Source organism: Nipponia nippon, unplaced genomic scaffold (genome assembly GCF_047370975.1).
Source record: "Nipponia nippon isolate SJK-2023a ecotype South Korea unplaced genomic scaffold, ASM4737097v1 scaffold_15, whole genome shotgun sequence".
Lineage (NCBI taxonomy): Eukaryota > Metazoa > Chordata > Aves > Pelecaniformes > Threskiornithidae > Nipponia > Nipponia nippon.
The window spans coordinates 3,421,948-3,430,413 of NW_028262331.1; the positions used below are offsets into that span (position 1 = coordinate 3,421,948).

At 49.6% G+C, this 8,466-nt stretch overlaps 1 protein-coding gene across 13 annotated transcripts in view; it reads right to left on the reverse strand.

The window, feature by feature from the left end:
* GTF2I (general transcription factor IIi) overlaps nucleotides 1-8,083 on the reverse strand; it is a 79,076-nt gene extending 70,993 nt beyond the window's left edge. For 11 of the 13 annotated variants that reach the window (XR_015703409.1, XR_015703410.1, XR_015703412.1 and 8 more), the window contains exon 1: nucleotides 7,884-8,083. The gene's annotated coding sequence lies outside the window, so the exon portion shown is untranslated. Of the gene's footprint in view, nucleotides 1-1,925; nucleotides 2,058-7,212; nucleotides 7,410-7,883 lie in introns of those variants that run through there. The other 2 variants (XM_087751462.1, XM_087751463.1) reach the window with 2 other exon arrangements.
* Nucleotides 8,084-8,466: the final 383 nt, after the last annotated feature.

The window sequence follows — 8,466 nt, forward strand, 5'->3', positions numbered from 1 at the left end:
CCCCAGTGCAAAGCCTTGAAAAAAGCGTAACACCTTACCCATTACCAACATGCTACACAAAAAGGCCAATTTAAAAACCATCCTTTGAACAATTATAAGCTGGCTGCCAGAGTACCACTTATGATATATCTATTAATCGTAATCACATATTGCTAAAAAAGAACTTCCAGATCAGTTATTATTAGTTATAATTACCTATAAATCCTTCAGTTTAACTGTGTCAAGATGAGCCTTTGCCCAAGTAAAGGCTTGTAACAATGAACAAAGCCTTGCAAAATACACCAGTAGAGTACCGAGGATGCAGCACTTAGCCATTCCTGCCTGCGGTTTAACCCCAGCCGGCAACTAAGACCCACACAGCCGCTCGCTCACTCCCCCCCAGTGGGATGGGGGAAAGAGGAAAGTGAGAAAACTCATGGGCTGAGATAAAGGAAGTTTAATAGGAATAATAAAGGAAGTGCACACACGCAAAGCAAGACAAGGCATTCATTCACTCCTTCCCCTCGGCAGGCAGGTGTGCAGCCATCTCCAGGAAAGCAGGGCTCCATCACGCGTAACGGTGACTTGGGAAGACAAACGCCACCACTGCAAACATTCCCCCCTTCCTTCTTCTTCCCCCAGCTTTATACGCTGAGCATGATGTCATACGGTGTGGGACAGCCCTTGGGTCAGCTGGGGTCAGCTGTCCCGGCCGTGTCCCCCCCCAGCTCCTTGTGCACCCCCAGCCCACTCGCTGGTGGGGTGGGGGGAGAGGCAGAAAAGGCCTTGACTCTGTGTCAGCACTGCTCAGCAGTAAGGAAAGCATCCCTGCCTTATCAACACTGTCTTCAGCAAAAATCCAAAACATAGCCCCATAGCAGCTGCTATGAAGAAAATTAACTCTATCCCTGCCAAAACCAGCACACTACCTGACAAAGAGTTCACCACCATACAGAGCTGAAAAAACTCTGGGTTTTGCTTTTACAAGGAAAAAAACAAAGACTAAAACCAGTAGCTTTTCAAGAAGCCAAATCAAACCAACGTGTATCTCACTCCACATGTTTCTTGCTGGCTTCTACTTTTAAGAACCAAAAAATAGAAATACTCAAGTCAAGAGAGAATAAAACCACAAGACGCAGTTACTTTCCACCTTCCCTGTACTCATACAGGGGCAGACAGGCCAATCTTGATAAACCCACCAGTAACAGATACTCTCTCTAGTAGTTGCTTGTCAGACACACAAAAAGCAAAAGCAAAACACCAATTAAGCTTTATGAAGAAAAACTGTTATTTAAGGATATAAAGAATGCATAAGGAAAATCAGGGGAAAAAATGAAGAAATACGTGTTTCTTAGAAAAGAGTCTTAATAAGCAATAGCAACATGTTTTTACCCTTCACCAGAAGTAATGCAAGCGGGTATTCCCAAAATGATACATCTATCCGTTGCCGCTGCTCTCCAGAAAAGCAGCCATGGATGCCAAAGGATACTGCTCTCCACTAACGCCTCACCTAGCATTACAAAACAAATCCTGCCACACCAATGGGGAAAGACCATAACTCCCAAGAACCCCAAAATACAGCTAGAGTGTGTGAGCTCATCCTTACACACCACTGAAGATCTGCTGCTCCCTAGGGGAAAGAAGTCCAGCTCCTGCTATATCCCCATGGGCCACTTTCGATATTTGGGGAAAAAAACTTACTCTAGCAGAGTACAAAAGCACACTGTCGTGGTTTAATGCCAGCTGGCAGCTAAGCCCCACACAGCCGCTCACTCACTCCCCCCCAGCGGGATGGGGGAGAGAATTGGAAGGGTAAAGTGAGAAAATTTGTGGGTTGAGATAAGAACAGTTTAATAACTGAAATATAATAATAATAGTAATGAAAAGGAAAACAACAAAAGAGAGAGAAACAAAACCCAGGAAAAAGAAGTGATGCAACCGCTCACCACTCGCTGACCGATGCCCAGCCAGTTCCCGAGCAGTGATCACTGTCCTCGGCCAGCTCCCCCAGTTTCTATACTGGGCACGACGCCATATGGTATGGAATAGCCCCTTGGCCAGTCTGGGTCAGCTGTCCTGGCTGTGCCTCCTCCCAGCTTCTTGTGCACCTCCTCCCCTGGCAGAGCATGGGAAGCTGAAAAGTCCTTGACTTATTATAAACACTGGTTAGCAACAACTAAAACATCAGTGTGTTATCACATTATTCTCATCCTAAATCCAAAACACAGCACTATACCAGCTACTAGGAGGAAAATTAACTCTATCCCAGCCAAAACCAGGACACACACACTTCATTACAAAGCTGGAACAAGAAGGAACATAAAAAATATACCATTAAAAAAAATTAACAAAGCTAGACTGCTGCTTGGCTGTTACAGCTTTCACCCCTTGGCTTCTTTGCCTTCTCGGCCAAGACACAATTTCAGCATATTTAACTCTGCCCAAATATTGGCCTCCTGACAAAGGACAGAAGTTGGTTCTTTCCAAACTGTAGAGATTAATACTCACAAGCTGTTAAGTGCAAATGAATCTTTTTAAACAGATCTTGGCTAAAAATCTGTGTTATTTTTCCGACAATTTGGTTCAGTGATCCCATGTTTCAGAGGAAGTTAAGTCTGACGGTTCTTAGCTAACCTAGCATAGAAACTCTGTTGGGATGCCAACCTACCACCACCGTTTTTTCTGATCTTCTGTAACACATCCACCCTAGCCGCAATGCACACAGGGTTAGGAGATTCTCACCTTCACCCTCCAGCATCTGTTCATAGCTGACCTACGCAATCCTGTTAGGATGATCTATTTTCCTTGTTATGACATGTCATTGATCATCTCAAAATTGTACTATTACTCTATAACCAAAAATTTGCAGCTCCTTCCAACCACTAGACTGCTCACACATAGCGGAAACACAATAAGCTTAACAGCGAGGGTGCTCTGACTGTGTGACACCCTTACCTTCAGATACATGCAACTATTTTTTGAAAGGGAATATTTTCATCAGCCATCGCCCAAGAGAAATAGAAGCAAAGGATCTGGGAGTTCCTTCACAAAAACATTGCCAGTTCTTCACCATCTGCATCTGGTGCATGTGGATTATGAATCAATTCGGATGAGCAACATCCATGTTACCTCTGCGGAGGACAAGCCTGTTCTGAAACACCAACACGGCTGGACCACACCAAGCAAAAGCAGCTCCAGATGTTCAGAGCCAGCTCAATGCAAAGCAGAGAGGCAGAGGCAGGCCTGGCAGAGTTTGAGTCTGCTTACAGCCTACACCAAAAACAAGAGGGTGAAGCTTCGCGACATCAGGAACAGGAAGGAGAGACCATATGGAGATACCAGAGGGCATTTAGTCAACTCAAACCCATCTGGGTTTCTCTCTTCTGGCTTACTGTCAGCTCTTCCAGACAGAAGTTGGCTCCCTTGGAGGTACAAACCTTGACTCATTGGCTAGAGAGCAGTGTTGTGTACATATGCATGGTCAGCTCTTAGCTAAGACTGAACCCAGGCTATTACCCTCCCCCCCCCTCAAATTAATAAAACTCACTCTCAAGGACAGCAGAGTAATCCTGAAGAAGACTTAATGTACCAGGGAGGCTCTGCACCTCTCCCCTCCACACGTACTCCCTGAAGTATCTCTCTTGCCTTTTTTTCCCAGCCTCTTATCTGGCGCAGCAGAGCAGCTGATTCAGGAAAAGTGCACATCGCTATTAAAGTCAACCTTCTTGCTCCTTTGCTCACTAAAAATTAAGTATGTTTATCTCCCTAACCTTAAGCTATATTGCTTTCTAGTCTGAGACACCAGGAATACAGACATGGCACTCACCAGTTTCACCCGAGGAGCAGGATCCCTGGTAAGCACGCTCTTGCCGTTCACACCCGACACCATTACGAGCGCAGCAACAGTGACCCATTAAACACGGCAGCTGGGACATTTGCTGTCGCCATTTCAATCCAACTCCCACCGCAGGGATTTAACTCGCAGCAGCAGAATCAACAAGACACAGCACCAAGTGTTTGACATTAGGGCTTACCCCAACAGAACACACCAGCAACGCTACTTACAGCACCACATCCCACTCCAATTAATGAAACGATTCACAGAATGATGCCGCTCAGAAATAGAATCTCGCTGTAAACTAACACACTGCCCCAAATCCCTACTGTAGTGCTCACTGATGTAAGCTTTCCTTTTTTTTCCTCCGAGGGCAGCCGAGCAGAAGGTCAGCAACCAAAGGCAGTCGGGAAAGAGAACAAGGGCCCCTAACAAACAAAGCTCAGAGGGGAAACACCTGGTGCTCAGCACACCCGATAGCACCGAGACAGCACAAAGTCACACCAAACCAGCAGCATTTTGCTGGGGGTGGGGGTGGGGGGGGGGCATGGTTCATTACACAGCTGCAATACCCCCCCTAAAACCAGTAATAATCAATTACCATTTTTCTAGGTACTTTTATGATACTTGGCAACATGCGGTGACTCTTTAGCCAGCCTAGATGGGAACTATCTCTGCTACTCTTAAGAACCATCAAAAAAGTAAAACGCAATTCCAGCAACTGTTATTTGAAAAGCACCTCTGATTTCTCTCATTCATAAGTCTGCATAATCATGTTTGCAAAGAGATATTTAATTTTGACTTCACTATTTCTAAAGATTCCAATATAGACCAACATATAATCACGAAAATTTAGATAAAATGAAAATACAGTATCTAACTATATACCTCACAGGCAATTATATAAAAGTGAACATATTACCTGGTTTGGAGTAGTTAAGAAACCATTAGTGTAAAACTCCATTTCTGTATTAAAGCCAGACAGGCTCAGGGGACAACTCGCTTAGTTTTTAAGTACGCAGTGTCCTACTGTAGCACCTACGCATTCGTGAGTTACAGTGAAACCATGTAAACAAAATGAAATATTAATCACAGCAGTCCTGACCATCTGATAATTTCTATCTTTACCAGCATAACTGTATTTACTTAGTCGACATGACGATGATGTTAAATAACAATTACTTTAGTTCTGTGTGTTCATCAACATTTACACATAACATTTAAGAAGTGAATTAGTCTAAACTCAACTGGTATTTATTTAATTATAACAAAATTGGTGCTGGCACTTTTTCCAGAGTGAGAAATTGTTCTCCTTGCTAGTGCAAGCTGGTCCTTTGGATTTGTCCCGCTTTCGGCTGGGATAGAGTTAATTTTCCTTCTTGTAGCTGGTACAGTGCTGTGGTTTGGATTTAGGATGAAAATAATGTTGACAACACACCGATGTTTCAGTTGTTGCTAAGTAGTGCTTACACTAAATCAAGGACTTTTCAGCTTCTTATGCTCGACCGACTGAGGAGGCTGGGGCTGCTCAAGAGGCTGGGAGGGGGCACAGCCAGGACAGCTGACCCCAACTGGCCAAGGGGCTATGCCATACCATATCACGTCATGCTCCGTATAGAAACTGGGGGAAAGCTGGCTGGGGGCCACTGCTTGGGGACAGGCTGGGCATTGGTCAGTAGGTGGTGAGCAATTGTATTGTGCATCACTTGCTTTGTGTATTATTTTATTATTATTATTATTACAATATTTTATTTCAATTATTAAGCTGTTCTTACCTCAACCCATGAGTTTTTTCTCACTTTTACACTTCCAATTCTCTCCCCCATCCCACCAGGCTGGGGGGAGTGAGTGAGCGGCTGGGTGGTGCTCAGTCACCAGCTGGGGTTAAACCATGACAGGATTTGTATGTCATACTGCAATGGTCACTTGGAAACAAAAGGTTCAAATCGATTTAAGAGTAAACAAAACCCCTTTAAATCCTCTGAAGTTCCCACAAAAAGCTAAACTGACACTAAACACCCAGGAGCATTTTAACACCTTGAAAAAAAATCATCCAGTCAGCATACAGCCGGTATCTGAAGCGCACACCTTTGCATGGTAGCTTCATGCAGTGAACTGCCCGTGTCCACACATCAGGGCGCTCTGCAAAACCTGGAAGACTAATCACCCCATCACTCTTCAGCAGCAATCAGTTCCCTCTGTTTGGTCATTTAATTCCCTCTGCATCTTTCTCCCATATTCCTATTACTGTATTTAACCGAATTCACCAGAACACTGATTTCCATGGAGTCAATTACACATGTTCTCCCTTGAATTGAAGCATTTATGTGCATCCTATTAGAAGTCTCTCTCCAGTCAGGATCCGAGACCAGAAATAAAAGTCAATTCCACGAGCAAGAGTTTGCGAATGTGTCGGTGACTTTTTGTCAGAAAATTACAAATTCACAGTCTTTCCAGAGGAACACAAGTTTCAACCAAACTTCTTTGAAAAGGTTCTTGTGTCCTGACGGATAAGACAAAGGGCTGCCAGTAGCCTCTTACCAGGCTGTATAGGGGACAAACTTCTATGCCATCTAATTTACCTAATGGATTTACAAGCTTTTCTTTTTGTTCTTTTTTTTTTTTTAAATGTTTTATAAAGTTTTGTTATTTTAATTGCAGAGTTCAAGTTAGACAAGCAGAAATAGATATTAGGTATATTTAAAAACACAGCCTAAAAGTTGCTGCTTATTGTGAGATATTAATCCAAAGATTTGTACACACTGACAACAATTCAAGCTACATGATTAGCTTACACGGGGATGGTTGCACTCATTAAACAATCACCGTGCGGATGTTTCTCTCAAGCAACTTACACAACCAAACCTCTGGCAAAAGAAGCCTGCAAATGAAGAACTGGAAACACAACAGGCGATACCCAAAACATTATGTTAATTAAAAACACTGTCATGAATCCAAGAGAGGCAGGTAATGTTAAACACCCAGACAGGTGTATGATTTTATGTCGACCTCCCTTAAACATCAGGTTGCCAGACTTCTGTAACAACTCTTCGTTGCTGGCTAGGGAAGGTCTCTGCCGCTGGCCGCGTCGCTGCACACAAACCCACCTTTGCCGGAGCCCTGCCTCGAGCAAAGCGCTCTGCAGCAGCACGCTGCCGGGCCTCTGCCCAGCGCTCCTGCCCTAACGCCCTTCCCCAGGCAATCCGCTCCCTCGACAGCCGACCAGAGCCCGCATTTGCCACCTGCAGGGTGAAACTGAGGTGCCAGACTGAATTCACAGTTGAGTCGCCTCGGATATAGAGGGGGAAAAAAAAAAAAATCTAAACGCCTCTAGATTTTAAGAAAAAAATAAATAAAAATCATTCCGCACGCTATATGTAGCTGCATCTCCTCCTCACCTGAGCCGCCTGAGCACTGCCTCCCCGGTGCTGGGGCCCCGGCCTACACCGGTCCGTGCTGTCCCAGAGGAGGGGCCGAGGCCGCACCCGTGCTCACAGTCGCGATGCACCCCCACCCTCTCCGCCGTCCCCGAGGGCTGCCCGGCTCCGCGGCGGGGGAGGGAGCCGGGCCCCGCCACGGCCCGGGCCCCACCGGGCGCGGGGGCCCCCCCACCTCAGCTCCTCTGCACGCCCCGCCCCGCCCCTTCCCGCCCGCGCCCAATCGCCGCCGTCACACGCAGGGCTCCGGCACGTGCGCGCCGCCCCGCCAGCCAATGGGAGGCGGCGGCGGGGTGGCAGCGCCCCCTCCTCCCGGCAGCCGGGCTCCCGGGGGAGGGGGCGGTGAAGGGCGCGGAGCCCCGGGGAGGGGGCGCCCCCCCTCAGGACCGGGCAGGAAGCGGCGGGGGCGGCGCGGAGGGGCGCGAAGAGCCGAGCCGCCCCGCCGGAGCCCCGAAGCCCGCTGAGCGGCGGCAGGCGCTCCCACCCCCCCGGGGCCGGCTGGGATGTGGGGCCCCCCCCAGACCCCCCCGCGCTCCGAGGGAGAGGGAGGAGGAGGGCTCCCCTCAGGGAGCCGCGGGATAACGGTCCCGTCCCCCCGCCCCGGCGAGGCCCCATCCCGCCCTCCCACTCACCCGCCGCCGGGCGCCGACAGCCCGGTGCTGCTGGCTGGAGGCGAGGAGGAGGAGCCCCGCTGGCGGGAGGCGGTTTCCCCCGCGGCCTCTCAGCGGCTGGCGGGCGATGGGCCCGGCCGCCACACGGCCCCGCGTTTCCCCTCCCGGTCTCGGGCTGAGCCCAGCGCCGCTCCGGGGAGGGGAGGGGGGAGGTTTTTTTGTTCCAGGAGCCCCGGCCGCGCATGCGCGCCCGCCGCGGGGGTCGCCGGGAGCTGTAGTCCGGCGGGGGCGGCCGGGCCGGGGCGAGGGGAGGGCGGCGGACTGCGGCTCCCGCCGTGCCCCGCGCGGGGAGGGGCGGCCGGAGCCCTGGGCCGAGCGAGGCGAGAGCGGTGCGGGCCGCTCGGGCGAGGGGGCCCGGGCGGAAGATGGCCGTGCGGGGGGGAGGCCGCCCACCGCCGCTTCCCTCCCTGCTCCCAGCCCCGAAAACACCGCCGCGTGTGGGGGTCGGCGGCTGCTTCCACCCTGCGGCGGTGCGGCTCGATGATGCCCGGCCCGCTCTGCCCAGCCGGCCCTTCGGAGGCCTTGGCTGGGCAGCCCTGCCGCC